The sequence below is a fragment of the Protopterus annectens genome, chromosome 3.part0 (genome assembly GCF_019279795.1).
Source record: "Protopterus annectens isolate FY-2018-M chromosome 3.part0, PAN1.0, whole genome shotgun sequence".
NCBI classification, from domain to species: domain Eukaryota; kingdom Metazoa; phylum Chordata; order Ceratodontiformes; family Protopteridae; genus Protopterus; species Protopterus annectens.
The window spans coordinates 946,120,248-946,137,572 of NC_056731.1; positions in this window are offsets into that span (position 1 = coordinate 946,120,248).

The following is a 17,325-nucleotide window of genomic DNA, read 5'->3' on the forward strand; positions in this document are numbered from 1 at the left end:
AAGTAATGTAGGAATTTTGAAGGCATGTAATACTTTAATTAAGAAATGTCTATTGGCCTTGTCACTTTGATGCATCTAGGGCCAATATGAAGATATTAAAATACTCTATTACATCAAGGTACAGCTCAGTGTTTCTCTAGTAAGGAGAAAACTTGACTGAAAAGGTATTGTATTAAGTATTGTACTATTTCAAATGCCATAGTCACCATTATTTTAATAGACAACTTCATGCTGTGCAGAATCAAAGCATAATCCCTTCCTTCTCTTCAGAAACACTCTAGTACATTGAAGTATATATTGGTAGGAGACCAACAATGAGATCTCCAAGCTAGGACCAAACCTTAGCCCTAAGTATGTCATCCTGTTGTCCTTTGAGGGAAATGGAAAGGACTCCAACGAGTCTGCCAAGGGAGAATAGTTCAATGTAATCACCTGGATCTTATCCATGTTTATTGACTATCCTATCAATCTACTAAATTAGGTAACCTTCTCCATTACTACAGGTAGCTAACAGTATGGCCTGGACAAGTACAGAAGAAGATCATCCACGTATTGGGCTAACTTTATCTGATGACCTGCTAGCTCACATACTGTGAAGTCTGCCCTCCTCAGCTTGACTGCCAAGGGTTCTATAAATGACATGAAGAGAAGAGGGGAAAGAGGGTAGTCCTGGTAAGTACCATTATGTATTTCAAAAAATTCATACAGGTACTGCTCATCTTAACACATACTTCAGAACAGGAAAATAAATTCTGGGGAAGGTCAATAAAACTCCTGGGGAAGGCCAGCTTGTCATCAAGAATCAAAAAAAAAAAAAAAAAAAAAAAAATCCCAGCTTACCTTATTCAATGCTTCTTTAAAACCAGGAATCTATGGTTGCATTTATGAAAATCACTGACCACTGAGACTGTTTTAATCAAGGTGTCAAATGTTGCCCTGCCCAGGACAAACATGGTCTAAGTGATAAAAAAACACAAATAATTTATAATTATGGTTCGATACTGAGATGGGCATGTCAAGTAATATTTTTGCCCAGTTTCAATATTACTGTACTGACAGCCTGTGTCCAGGCTTGGGGAGGGGGGTCACATCCATTTCCAAAATGGCATTAGCCAACTTTAATAAATAAATAAGTAAATAGATATCCCTCAATTCATACATTTGTAGTAGAAACCCATCTAAGCCAGGAGTTTTCCCCTTAGCTTGAGTCTTCAGTACCCCTACTATTACCCCTACTACCGTCTGTGCTAATCAGGGCTATCAAAATTTCACTCTTCATTAGTTCAAGAACTCCCAGGTCTGAGTTGGAGATAAAATCATTCATTGAGGCTATGCCATCATGTGAGAGGCTCTTAGATTTATGTAAAACATACAGACACACACACACACACACACACACACACACACACACACACACACACACACACACACACACACACACACACACACACACAGCCACACATAACAAATGCAGAATGACCCTGACCAGGATCTTCTACCATTCTCTCGATTTCCAAAGACCTTAATCTACAAGGTGTTTAATTGCCCTTGAAGTCATATCAAAATATGCAGTCTTTAGTGACTTTAGGGTTAGGGTTTACCCTTTTGGAAGAAATTCATCTATAGCAGTTTATACCACCCTCAGTTGATCTCCACTCCCCGAGGCCACATGAATGCAATAGTCTTGAGCTTGCAACACATTTTTCTATACTAGTGTAAATCTTAGCACATATCTTTCTTTTTCCCTGCTCAAAATACCTAATCATATCCAAAAAGAAGCACCTTAAACTGCTCCTGTTTCAACTGTAGGAGCTCACAGGACCTGACATAATCTCCCAGGTTACCTTGGAAAAAGTGACTTACTGTGTTATAATACTCAATCCTTTTACAAAAATATAGATTTATCTTTGTATGCCTCCTAAACTTTAGCAACAGGGGTCCTGTTCAGATAACAGAATTGGCATTGTCTTAAATCCCCACACCTGATATTTGTACTCCTTGGTTGTAAGTATTATGTCAATCTTAGAATAAGATTGAAATTGTGGAGGAAAACGAGTATGGGATTGTGATCTACAATCTGTCTCGTTACAAACATCCGCTAAACCTACCTGCGTGATACAGATACTAATAAAGTTCCCTAGTGATGGACCACATACATTCCTAGGACCTTCTAACAGCTCACCACACTCATGGACTGTGTTCCAATCTCCATAACAAATTGAAGTCCCCTCCTGAAACAAAAACTAGTCACTGAAAATGTTAACCATTTAACCCTGTGTTGTACCAACTGGTATACACTGTGAAATTATAGTGCACAGTGATCCATGCAATAATCCCTTTATAGAAAATATCTTTATGACTTCCTCTTTCAGGCATCCCTTCTCCTCAATAACACCTCCCAGATACCTGAAGATGCTAATCTGTTCCACTGTTTTCCCTTCTGTCACAATTTTAAACTTTTTCTTTCATCAGTTTACATTTCATTCCCCCTTTCATTTGCTGAAGTTCCTTTTCAGATTCTGTTTGTAATGCCGTATTGTCAGAATACGGCGGCTTTGTTGATCTATGTCCCTTCCAACCTGTTTGCTAATGTATTCCATCACCAATGAACATTTATAAACAGTTTAAAACAAAGCAAATCAACACTTTTTGTTTAAAGTTTTAGAAAAAATGTACAGTTCCTGAAAAAAATGATAAGGTTAATTCACTCAAATCTGACTACTATTTTATCTATCAACGATCTTAATTCTTGTTATTTAACTATCAGAAGAAGAGCAAGACAGGGCTGCCTTCTTTAAACTTTTTTGTTTCATATTCACAGATAACTTATCATTATTTAATCTTTGCCTGATACTTATGTGTAATTTCCAGAAATTTACAACATTCTGGTAAACACAACAGTTCTTGAAAAGACATTACCATATATTCTCTTTGTGCTGGCTCATGCTAGAATGGCATACCAAAATCCTTAGGGATTCAAAATGACAGCTACACAATGGGGTAATATCCCATACAGTCTTAACCCACTATACAGCCATAGAACCCCATACATGGAGCACACATGCAAATGACACCTTCCAGGATCATATGTGATTCAGAACCACTACACTGGCTATACGTATGCTGGTCCCAACTACATAAGTTATGGAACCAGCATTGTGCAGTTTCCATTAGTGCCATGCATCTTACTGAACCAATTCCCCTTCACGGCTGATATTTTACTCAGCTTACACAGCTAAGCAGCAACAGCAGTGCAGAGGTAAAAATATATATGTTTTGCACAGAAGGAAAACCCTACCAGTGACAGTTTCCTGTGCATTAGATAGACCTGCAACCACAAGCACACTTGATCCCTCCCCGACACTCACACACACACACACACACACACACACACACACACACACACACACGCACACGCACGCGCACGCACACACACACACACACACACACACACACACACACACACACACACACACACACACACACACACACTAATCAGGGCTATCAAAATTTCACTCTTCATTAGTTCAAGAACTCCCAGGTCTGAGTTGGAGATAAAATCATTCATTGAGGCTATGCCATCATGTGAGAGGCTCTGAGATTTATGTAAAACACACAGACACACACACACAGACACACACACACACACACACACACACACACACACACACACACACACACACACACACACACACACACACACACACACACACACAAACAGCCACACATAACAAATGCAGAATGACCTTGACCAGGATCTTCTACCATTCTCTCGATTTCCAAAGACCTTAATCTACAAGGTGTTTAATTGCCCTTGAAATCATATCAAAATATGCAGTCTTTAGTGACTTTAGGGTTAGGGTTTACCCTTTTGGAAGAAATTCATCTATAGCAGTTTATACCACCCTCAGTTGATCTCCACTCCCCGAGACCACATGAATGCAATAGTCTTGAGCTTGCAACACATTTTTCTATACTAGTGTAAATCTTAGCACACATCTTTCTTTTTCCCTGCTCAAAATACCTAATCATATCCAAAAAGAAGCACCTTAAACTGCTCCTGTTTCAACTGTAGGAGCTCACAGGACCTGACATAATCTCCCAGGTTACCTTGGAAAAAGTGAATTACTGTGTTATAATACTCAATCCTTTTACAAAAATATAGATTTATCTTTGTATGCCTCCTAAACTTTAGCAACAGGGGTCCTGTTCAGATAACAGAATTGGCATTGTCTTAAATCCCCACACCTGATATTTGTACTCCTTGGTTGTAAGTATTATGTCAATCTTAGAATAAGATTGAAATTGTGGAGGAAAACGAGTATGGGATTGTGATCTACAATCTGTCTCGTTACAAACATCTGCTAAACCTACCTGTGTGATACAGATACTAATAACGTTCCCTAGTGATGGACCACATACATTCCTAGGACCTTCTAACAGCTCACCACACTCACGGACTGTGTTCCAATCTCCATAACAAATTGAAGTCCCCTCCTGAAACAAAAACTAGTCACTGAAAATGTTAACCATTTAACCCTGTGTTGTACCAACTGGTATACACTGTGAAATTATAGTGCACAGTGATCCATGCAATAATCCCTTTATAGAAAATATCTTTATGACTTCCTCTTTCAGGCATCCCTTCTCCTCAATAACACCTCCCAGATACCTGAAGATGCTAATCTGTTCCACTGTTTTCCCTTCTGTCACAATTTTAAACTTCTTCTTTCATCAGTTTACATTTCATTCCCCCTTTCATTTGCTGAAGTTCCTTTTCAAATTCTGTTTGTAATGCCGTATTGTCAGAATACGGCGGCTTTGTTGATCTCTGTCCCTTCCAACCTGTTTGTTAATGTATTCCATCACCAATGAACATTTATAAACAGTTTAAAACAAAGCAAATCAACACTTTTTGTTTAAAGTTTTAGAAAAAAATGTACAGTTCCTGAAAAAAATGATAAGGTTAATTCACTCAAATCTGACTACTATTTTATCTATCAACGATCTTAATTCTTGTTATTTAACTATCAGGAGAAGAGCAAGACAGGGCTGCCTTCTTTAAACTTTTTTGTTTCATATTCACAGATAACTTATCATTATTTAATCTTTGCCTGATACTTATGTGTAATTTACAGAAATTTATAACAGTCTGGTAAACACAACAGTTCTTGAAAAGACATTACCATATATTCTCTTTGTGCTGGCTCATGCTAGAATGGCATACCAAATCCGTAGGGATTCAAAATGACAGCTACACAATGGGGTAATATCCCATACAGTCTTAACCCACTATACAGCCATAGAACCCCATACATGGAGCACACATGCAAATGACACCTTCCAGGATCATATGTGATTCAGAACCACTACACTGGCTATACATATGCTGATCCCAACTACATAAGTTATGGAACCAGCATTGTGCAGTTTCCATTAGTGCCATGCATCTTACTGAACCAATTCCCCTTCACGGCTGATATTTTACTCAGCTTACACAGCTAAGCAGCAACAGCAGTGCAGAGGTAAAAATATATATGTTTTGCACAGAAGGAAAACCCTACCAGTGACAGTTTCCTGTGCATTACATAGACCTGCAACCACAAGCACACTTGATCCCTCCCCCACACTCACACACACACACGCACACGCACACGCACACACACACACACACACACACACACACACACACACACACACACACACACACACACACACACACACACACACACACACACTAATCAGGGCTATCAAAATGTCACTATTCATTAGTTCAAGAACTCCCAGGTCTGAGTTGGAGATAAAATCATTCATTGAGGCTATGCCATCATGTGAGAGGCTCTTAGATTTATGTAAAACACACAGACACACACACACACACACACACACACACACACACACACACACACACACACACACACACACACACACAGCCGCACATAACAAATGCAGAATGACCTTGACCAGGATCTTCTACCATTCTCTCGATTTCCAAAGACCTTAATCTACAAGGTGTTTAATTGCCCTTGAAGTCATATCAAAATATGCAGTCTTTAGTGACTTTAGGGTTAGGGTTTACCCTTTTGGAAGAAATTCATCTATAGCAGTTTATACCACCCTCAGTTGATCTCCACTCCCCGAGACCACATGAATGCAATAGTCTTGAGCTTGCAACACATTTTTCTATACTAGTGTAAATCTTAGCACACATCTTTCTTTTTCCCTGCTCAAAATACCTAATCATATCCAAAAAGAAGCACCTTAAACTGCTCCTGTTTCAACTGTAGGAGCTCACAGGACCTGACATAATCTCCCAGGTTACCTTGGAAAAAGTGAATTACTGTGTTATAATACTCAATCCTTTTACAAAAATATAGATTTATCTTTGTATGCCTCCTAAACTTTAGCAACAGGGGTCCTGTTCAGATAACAGAATTGGCATTGTCTTAAATCCCCACACCTGATATTTGTACTCCTTGGTTGTAAGTATTATGTCAATCTTAGAATAAGATTGAAATTGTGGAGGAAAACGAGTATGGGATTGTGATCTACAATCTGTCTCGTTACAAACATCTGCTAAACCTACCTGCGTGATACAGATACTAATAACGTTCCCTAGTGATGGACCACATACATTCCTAGGACCTTCTAACAGCTCACCACACTCACGGACTGTGTTCCAATCTCCATAACAAATTGAAGTCCCCTCCTGAAACAAAAACTAGTCACTGAAAATGTTAACCATTTAACCCTGTGTTGTACCAACTGGTATACACTGTGAAATTATAGTGCACAGTGATCCATGCAATAATCCCTTTATAGAAAATATCTTTATGACTTCCTCTTTCAGGCATCCCTTCTCCTCAATAACACCTCCCAGATACCTGAAGATGCTAATCTGTTCCACTGTTTTCCCTTCTGTCACAATTTTAAACTTCTTCTTTCATCAGTTTACATTTCATTCCCCCTTTCATTTGCTGAAGTTCCTTTTCAAATTCTGTTTGTAATGCCGTATTGTCAGAATACGGCGGCTTTGTTGATCTCTGTCCCTTCCAACCTGTTTGTTAATGTATTCCATCACCAATGAACATTTATAAACAGTTTAAAACAAAGCAAATCAACACTTTTTGTTTAAAGTTTTAGAAAAAAATGTACAGTTCCTGAAAAAAATGATAAGGTTAATTCACTCAAATCTGACTACTATTTTATCTATCAACGATCTTAATTCTTGTTATTTAACTATCAGGAGAAGAGCAAGAAAGGGCTGCCTTCTTTAAACTTTTTTGTTTCATATTCACAGATAACTTATCATTATTTAATCTTTGCCTGATACTTATGTGTAATTTACAGAAATTTATAACAGTCTGGTAAACACAACAGTTCTTGAAAAGACATTACCATATATTCTCTTTGTGCTGGCTCATGCTAGAATGGCATACCAAAATCCGTAGGGATTCAAAATGACAGCTACACAATGGGGTAATATCCCATACAGTCTTAACCCACTATACAGCCATAGAACCCCATACATGGAGCACACATGCAAATGACACCTTCCAGGATCATATGTGATTCAGAACCACTACACTGGCTATACATATGCTGATCCCAACTACATAAGTTATGGAACCAGCATTGTGCAGTTTCCATTAGTGCCATGCATCTTACTGAACCAATTCCCCTTCACGGCTGATATTTTACTCAGCTTACACAGCTAAGCAGCAACAGCAGTGCAGAGGTAAAAATATATATGTTTTGCACAGAAGGAAAACCCTACCAGTGACAGTTTCCTGTGCATTACATAGACCTGCAACCACAAGCACACTTGATCCCTCCCCCACACTCACACACACACACACACACACACACACGCACACGCACACACACACACACACACACACACACACACACACACACACACACACACACACACACACACACACACACACACTAATCAGGGCTATCAAAATTTCACTATTCATTAGTTCAAGAACTCCCAGGTCTGAGTTGGAGATAAAATCATTCATTGAGGCTATGCCATCATGTGAGAGGCTCTTAGATTTATGTAAAACACACAGACACACACACACACACACACACACACACACACACACACACACACACACACACACACACACACACACACACACACACACACACACACACACATAACAAATGCAGAATGACCTTGACCAGGATCTTCTACCATTCTCTCGATTTCCAAAGACCTTAATCTACAAGGTGTTTAATTGCCCTTGAAGTCATATCAAAATATGCAGTCTTTAGTGACTTTAGGGTTAGGGTTTACCCTTTTGGAAGAAATTCATCTATAGCAGTTTATACCACCCTCAGTTGATCTCCACTCCCGAGACCACATGAATGCAATAGTCTTGAGCTTGCAACACATTTTTCTATACTAGTGTAAATCTTAGCACACATCTTTCTTTTCCCTGCTCAAAATACCTAATCATATCCAAAAAGAAGCACCTTAAACTGCTCCTGTTTCAACTGTAGGAGCTCACAGGACCTGACATAATCTCCCAGGTTACCTTGGAAAAAGTGAATTACTGTGTTATAATACTCAATCATTTTACAAAAATATAGATTTATCTTTGTATGCCTCCTAAACTTTAGCAACAGGGGTCCTGTTCAGATAACAGAATTGGCATTGTCTTAAATCCCCACACCTGATATTTGTACTCCTTGGTTGTAAGTATTATGTCAATCTTAGAATAAGATTGAAATTGTGGAGGAAAACGAGTATGGGATTGTGATCTACAATCTGTCTCATTACAAACATCTGCTAAACCTACCTGCGTGATACAGATACTAATAAAGTTCCCTAGTGATGGACCACATACATTCCTAGGACCTTCTAACAGCTCACCACACTCACGGACTGTTTTCCAATCTCCATAACAAATTGAAGTCCCCTCCTGAAACAAAAACTAGTCACTGAAAATGTTAACCATTTAACCTTGTGTTGTACCAACTGGTATACACTGTGAAATTATAGTGCACAGTGATCCATGCAATAATCCCTTTATACAAAATATCTTTATGACTTCCTCTTTCAGGCATCCTTCTCCTCAATAACACCTCCCAGATACCTGAAGATGCTAATCTGTTCCACTGTTTTCCCTTCTGTCACAATTTTAACTTCTTCTTTCATCAGTTTACATTTCATTCCCCCTTTCATTTGCTGAAGTTCCTTTTCAGATTCTGTTTGTAATGCCGTATTGTCAGAATAAGGCGGCTTTGTTGATCTCTGTCCCTTCCAACCTGTTTACTAATGTATTCCATCACCAATGAACATTTATAAGCAGTTTAAAACAAAGCAAATCAACACTTTTTGTTTAAAGTTTTAGAAAAAAATGTACAGTTCCTGAAAAAAATGATAAGGTTAATTCACTCAAATCTGACTACTATTTTATCTATCAACGATCTTAATTCTTGTTATTTAACTATCAGGAGAAGAGCAAGACAGGGCTGCCTTCTTTAAACTTTTTTGTTTCATATTCACAGATAACTTATCATTATTTAATCGTTGCCTGATACTTATGTGTAATTTCCAGAAATTTATAACAGTCTGGTAAACACAACAGTTCTTGAAAAGACATTACCATATATTCTCTTTGTGCTGGCTCATGCTAGAATGGCATACCAAAATCCTTAGGGATTCAAAATGACAGCTACACAATGGGGTAATATCCCATACAGTCTTAACCCACTATACAGCCATAGAACCCCATACATGGAGCACACATGCAAATGACACCTTCCAGGATCATATGTGATTCAGAACCACTACACTGGCTATACATATGCTGGTCCCAACTACATAAGTTATGAAACCAGCATTGTGCAGTTTCCATTAGTGCCATGCATCTTACTGAACCAATTCCCCTTCACAGCTGATATTTTACTCAGCTTACACAGCTAAGCAGCAACAGCAGTGCAGAGGTAAAAATATATATGTTTTGCACAGAAGGAAAACCCTACCAGTGACAGTTTCCTGTGCATTACATAGACCTGCAACCACAAGCACACTTGATCCCTCCCTCACACTCACACACACACACACGCACACGCACACGCACACACACACACACACACACACACACACACACACACACACACACACACACACACACACACACACACACACACTAATCAGGGCTATCAAAATTTCACTCTTCATTAGTTCAAGAACTCCCAGGTCTGAGTTGGAGATAAAATCATTCATTGAGGCTATGCCATCATGTGAGAAGCTCTTAGATTTATGTAAAACACACAGACACACACACAGACACACACACACACACACACACACACACACACACACACACACACACACACACACACACACACACACACACACACACACACACACACACAGCCACACATAACAAATGCAGAATGACCCTGACCAGGATCTTCTACCATTCTCTCGATTTCCAAAGACCTTAATCTACAAGGTGTTTAATTGCCCTTGAAGTCATATCAAAATATGCAGTCTTTAGTGACTTTAGGGTTAGGGTTTACCCTTTTGGAAGAAATTCATCTATAGCAGTTTATACCACCCTCAGTTGATCTCCACTCCCCGAGACCACATGAATGCAATAGTCTTGAGCTTGCAACACATTTTTCTATACTAGTGTAAATCTTAGCACACATCTTTCTTTTTCCCTGCTCAAAATACCTAATCATATCCAAAAAGAAGCACCTTAAACTGCTCCTGTTTCAACTGTAGGAGCTCACAGGACCTGACATAATCTTCCAGGTTACCTTGGAAAAAGTGACTTACTGTGTTATAATACTCAATCCTTTCACAAAAATATAGATTTATCTTTTTATGCCCCCTAAACTTTAGCAACAGGGGTCCTGTTCAGATAACAGAATTGGCATTGTCTTAAATCCCCACACCTGATATTTGTACTCCTTGGTTGTAAGTATTATGTCAATCTTAGAATAAGATTGAAATTGTGGAGGAAAACGAGTATGGGATTGTGATCTACAATCTGTCTCGTTACAAACATCCGCTAAACCTACCTGCGTGATACAGATACTAATAAAGTTCCCTAGTGATGGACCACATACATTCCTAGGACCTTCTAACAGCTCACCACACTCACGGACTGTTTTCCAATCTCCATAACAAATTGAAGTCCCCTCCTGAAACAAAAACTAGTCACTGAAAATGTTAAACATTTAACCTTGTGTTGTACCAACTGGTATACACTGTGAAATTATAGTGCACAGTGATCCATGCAATAATCCCTTTATGCAAAATATCTTTATGACTTCCTCTTTCAGGCATCCTTCTCCTCAATAACACCTCCCAGATACCTGAAGATGCTAATCTGTTCCACTGTTTTCCTTTCTGTCACAATTTTAAACTTCTTCTTTCATCAGTTTACATTTCATTCCCCCTTTAATTTGCTGAAGTTCCTTTTCAGATTCTGTTTGTAATGCCGTATTGTCAGAATACGGCGGCTTTGTTGATCTATGTCCCTTCCAACCTGTTTGCTAATGTATTCCATCACCAATGAACATTTATTAACAGTTTAAAACAAAGCAAATCAACACTTTTTGTTTAAAGTTTTAGAAAAAAATGTACAGTTCCTGAAAAAAATGATAAGGTTAATTCACTCAAATCTGACTACTATTTTATCTATCAACGATCTTAATTCTTGTTATTTAACTATCAGGAGAAGAGCAAGACAGGGCTGCCTTCTTTAAACTTTTTTGTTTCATATTCACAGATAACTTATCATTATTTAATCTTTGCCTGATACTTATGTGTAATTTCCAGAAATTTATAACAGTCTGGTAAACACAACAGTTCTTGAAAAGACATTACCATATATTCTCTTTGTGCTGGCTCATGCTAGAATGGCATACCAAAATTCTTAGGGATTCAAAATGACAGCTACACAATGGGGTAATATCCCATACAGTCGTAACCCACTATACAGCCATAGAACCCCATACACGGAGCACACATGCAAATGACACCTTCCAGGATCATATGTGATTCAGAACCACTACACTGGCTATACATATGCTGGTCCCAACTACATAAGTTATGGAACCAGCATTGTGCAGTTTCCATTAGTGCCATGCATCTTACTGAACCAATTCCCCTTCATGGCTGATATTTTACTCAGCTTACACAGCTAAGCAGCAACAGCAGTGCAGAGGTAAAAATATATATGTTTTGCACAGAAGGAAAACCCTACCAGTGACAGTTTCCTGTGCATTACATAGACCTGCAACCACAAGCACACTTGATCCCTCCCCCACACTCACACACACACACACACACACACACACACACACACACACACACACACACACACACACAAGTATCAGTACATGAGTTCATAATAGCACCCACTCTACAGTAATCTGCAAACTTGGTTAGCCATAACCCTTTAACCACTGCTTTTATGTTAGAATAATACATGCTAAAGAGGAGAGGGTCTGCCCTGAGGGACAGCACTTTTGACTTTTTTTAATAAAGTAGGAAATTTCAACCCTTATTATGGAGGATATGCTAGTCATCTAGTAGGCTGCCCAATGTTTAACATAAAGATTAATGTTTAGTGGGGTGATCTCATCAATAATACCTAAATGGGGCATGCTATCAAAGGCTTTAGCCAGATCTAGGCAGGCAGTATGGACACACTGTCCTTTATCCAGGGCCTCAGTAATCCTTTGAAAAAATGGACTAAATTGAGTAGACAGGACCTGTCCTTTACAAACCAAACTGATTTGGATCAAGATACTGTAGGTCATCAGTTTTGTTGCTAATAAGTTTGATGACTATGCCATCCTCAACCTTGAATATGATGCTAGTGAGACTTTTAGTTCTGTAATTGCCAACATCTATGGTGGGACTGCCCTTATATAATGGTTCAACTGTGGCAATTCTCCAGACAGTTGGTATATAAGCAGTGGAGAGGCTTTGTTTGTAAAGGTTAAGAATGGATCTGGCGAAGCTATGTTTTTTACTTTACAGGAAACATCCAAAGATTTTGCAAGGTTACATGGAACTTGGTTTTAACCAGTTCTGAAAGGAATTGATATTTGGTGGTTCTGGAAGGGGGCGTCAGATTGGGGGGTTTGTCACCTAGGATGTTGGTGATGGCTTCAGAGTCAGAATAAGTAGCACTGATATATGATCTTGGAGCAGCACAAGGTGTTACATCTGACTTTCCTGGAATAAGTAAAATGTCCGTTTGGTTGTCTTTTGAGGACGTGGCAATTATGTGTATAAAACTATTCTTGCTCTGCCTGAAAAATGGCAATATGGGGCAATAAATGTTTCAGCCCGGATGTGAATGCCATGATTGGAGAGGTATAGACCATTCCTGGTGAAGTAGGTTGACCTCCGCCTTCCATGTTGACACACAGTGGAACCCCCTTGAGTGACACCAGTTAATCATCCAATTTGCAAAGCCAAATATCTTATCTTTGAAGTGAGTCATCATTGTTAGGAAGACAGAACACTGCTTAAAACAAGAGTCTTAATTCTCTTATACTTTTGTGTGGACAGGTCAGGCTTGTCTCTCTGCATCTCCCTTAGGAAGCAGTGCCTAACATCATTCAGTTTCATAGCTCTCAATTTCTTAGTGCAACAAATCTGGGCAGAGCATAAAATAACCGGGGGACAAAGGTCCAAAAATAGGGACAGATTTTAAATATTCCTCTTATAAACTTTGGAAGTTACTAGAATAATAGGAAATGTGTTAGCATGCATTTTCTGAAGGATAGGAAGTATGACACTCAAAAGTATGCCATTATTTAGTGATGTCAGTCCTTGGTGACTTTCCAGAAAAAACACAAATTTTATGAGGAACAGAACAAACTATGAGGCAAACATCTGGGCATTCTGCGAAAATCTGGACAGTCGAGAGGTATGTTCACTTTCACATTAGCTACCACCAGATCATAGTTGTATTGGGGAAGTAGTGAAATCTAAATGCCCTAGTGACGTCATGGACCTTCACACAAAGAAAAGAACTCACTAACCATATCTTTGTCCAGCCTGCAGAGTCTATAGGCATAACTATGAAGTCACCAACTGCTAAGACATATCTGTGGGTAGCTGCGGCCTTTGAGATGCATGAGGGGCTGATCTTTCAGCTATGGTGGCTCTTCTTGGAAATGGTAGAGTTGCAAGTGCTGTAGTGGAAGTGTATCTAAGTAGCTGAGGTTTGTTAATTGTGTGTCTGGGGTGGGGCATTAGTTTATGATTTTGTTACTACTTCGGCATATGTGGGTTAAAGGTGAGAGGTGCGGTTCTAGAATGTTGTTTATAAATGCTAATGAGCACCAGCTGGGAGATTTGCATCCAGCTTGAGAAGATGTTTACACTGGTCACAGCCGGTAACAGTGCTTGATAAGAGTACTGGGCTGTCAGTAAACATAATGCAGTTGTTAAGTAAACATAACCCAGTTGCTACACTGTGCTAAGATTCTACGTGCTGCTAGGCTATCTGTGGGAAAGGAGAGTGTAGAATGAAGTTCTTCTATAACAAATGCCATAGACAAAGTAGTCAGAGTTAAATGAAAGGAGGTTTTAAAGAAATGAAGGGGTGGGCAAGTTGTTTTTTTTAATAGGGATAGACAGCTCATTTGGCATGAGGTGAGGCAGTTCTTACTTGAATACTAAATATTTCTGTAATTCTGGACTAATACAATGCAATTAGAACAGTGATACAGAACTGAGATAGGCTTCTAGGACATTTTATTCTGCAGTATTATGGCATATTTACATTAGTTATAAAGCAGACATATGCAATAACTAAGAAGAGTTAAGTATTCACCAGTATTCACCAAAAAGATACACACCAGGGCTTAACTGATAGTCACTTCACTACTGGATACCACAAGGTAATTTTAACAAGTACTAATCTTGTGTATGACAGATTTAAATCATGGAGTAATTACACAATTAAATGTGTCAAGATTTAAGACAAAGGAGCACATCATAGCTAAGTGTCTATAGATTAAGGCAAATAGTCACATCACATTTAACTTTATGAAGATTTAAAATAGTGGGCCACTTCAAAGTTAAATATCTCAAGGCAACTTCCCACTGATGCAAAGCATTAACAGATTTATTTAAATCCAGCAGGTCACTTTACTGTTAAATGTCACCACTAAGACAGTTTCCCACTAATACAAAGCAACTAGCAGATTTAAATCATAAAGGTCACTACACTGCGAAATATCACCAGTGATCTTCCGCTGAATCAAGTTACAATCAGAAAAAGAACAACTTAACTTGTTCCAGATGGTCTGCACAATACAGTCCTGGTTACAGCTAAGAAAAGGACATAATAGATAACTCTTCCCTGGTGCTGGCATTTCATAGGTTCATAGGTTCATAGGTAGGTACTAGGCTATCGGCCCTAGGGCCTATACAAGCCTAGCCATAACAATTCCCTGGCTATTGCTTTCCACAAATATTTACTTTCCTGGACCCCTGTCTAGCAGTGCTACTGATGTGATCCCAGGGGTGAATTTCCTATCTCCCATCCAGTCGTCAAGGTTCCTCTTGAAGAGGGCCATTGAGGTGCTCTGCCTGACATGTATGGGCAGCCTATTCCAGAGTATGGGTAGTCTGTGGGTCAGGAACCTATCCCTCCAGCATGTTCTATTCATCGTGATGACAAGGTTAAGATCCCTGGAGTGTGTGGCTCGAGGGATTGGATTTCTTTAAGTGTAGCATGTCCAACAACTCTGGGTTTGACATAGCCTTGCATGTTAGGCAGAGATCGTCTCTGAGTAGGCGATGTGCGACAGAGTATAGCTGGAGTTTCTTTAGTCGGTCAGCATAAGGCATCTGCTTTAGGCCTGTGATTTTTTTTGTGAGGTATTTCTGCAGCCTTTCTAGCTGTTGCAGATGTCTTGTGAGGTACATACCAAATGGGGCATTGTATTCTATAATGGGTCTAATGAGGGATGAGTACAGAGGGACAATGACCTCCTTTTTTCTGGATGAAAAGCCCGACAATGACCTCCTTTTTTCTGGATGAAAAGCCCTTAGTGATGAGGTGTGCCACATAGAAGGATTTTCTAACTGTTGTGGCTATGTGGTTACCAAAGGTGAGACCACTGTCCACATGTGTCCCCAGGTCTCTTATCACACTTTTTGTGTTTAGTGTACTGCCACCTATGTGGTAGTTCACAGGTACGTGGTTTTTCCCAAAGGAGAAAAACTATACATTTTTTGGCATTTAGCTTGAGCCCATGGCTCTAGCACTAGGCATCTGTTTAGGTAAGGCCCTTTTGTAGTATATCCACATCATTTGGGGATTCAGTAATGGCTCCCAGCTTGCAGTGATCTGCGAACTTTGAAAGCCAGACTCCTTTAGTGTTGGCCTCTACTTCAGAGAAGTAGATGCCAAACAAGAGTGGTCCCAGGACAGAACCCAGTGGTACACCACTTGTCAGTTGTCTGGAACTAGATTTGGAGTCGGCTACTTTTACAGTGTGGGTTCTCTCAGTAAGCCATTTTGCAACCCATCAAGTGATGTAGGTATTAATGCCCAGCTTAGCAAGTTTATCTATGATTCCAGAGTGGGGGATAGTGTCAAAAGCCTTGGTGAGGTCCAAGTAGGCTGTGTGAACCACCTTACCCTCGTCCACAGCTCTAGGGACTGATTCAAAGAGGTTGATCAGGCTCAGGAGGCAAGATTGGCCCTTCACAAACCCAAACTGGGTGGGGTCCAGTGTTTGAAGGTTGCCAATGTCTTTGTTTATAAGTTCCATGATAATATGTTCCATGGCCTTGCAGATCGGGCTCATCAGACTGATGGGACAGTAGTTCCCGGGATCCAAAGTGAATCCCCCCCTTGTGGAGTGGGATGACTGCAGCTGTGTGCCACTCTGTAGGAATGGAGCCTGAGGTGAGGCTATGATTAAACATGACACATAGGTGAGGTGCCAGTTCATTTTGTAGTTCATGCAGTACACAGCCCGGGATGTCATCTGGTCCCATGGATGCTGTATTCTTGGCTTTAGAGAGTGCGTTTTTTACCTGAGTGGCTGTGATTACCAGAATTTGGCATTCTTTCGGTATTGAGATGGGCTCTTTAGGGGTGAGAGGGGGGGGTGAAATTGGCACAGAATCTATCTGCTAGGATATTGGCAACATCCTTGGGATCAGTATATCTAGTGCAATTCTGCTGTAGCTCAGAGCAGATCTGTGTATTGCCATTTAGATTCTAGACATAGCTATAGAATGCCTTGTGGTTGTCTTTGGAATCTTTGGCAATTTTGTTTTCGTTACTAGCTTTGGAAGATTTTATG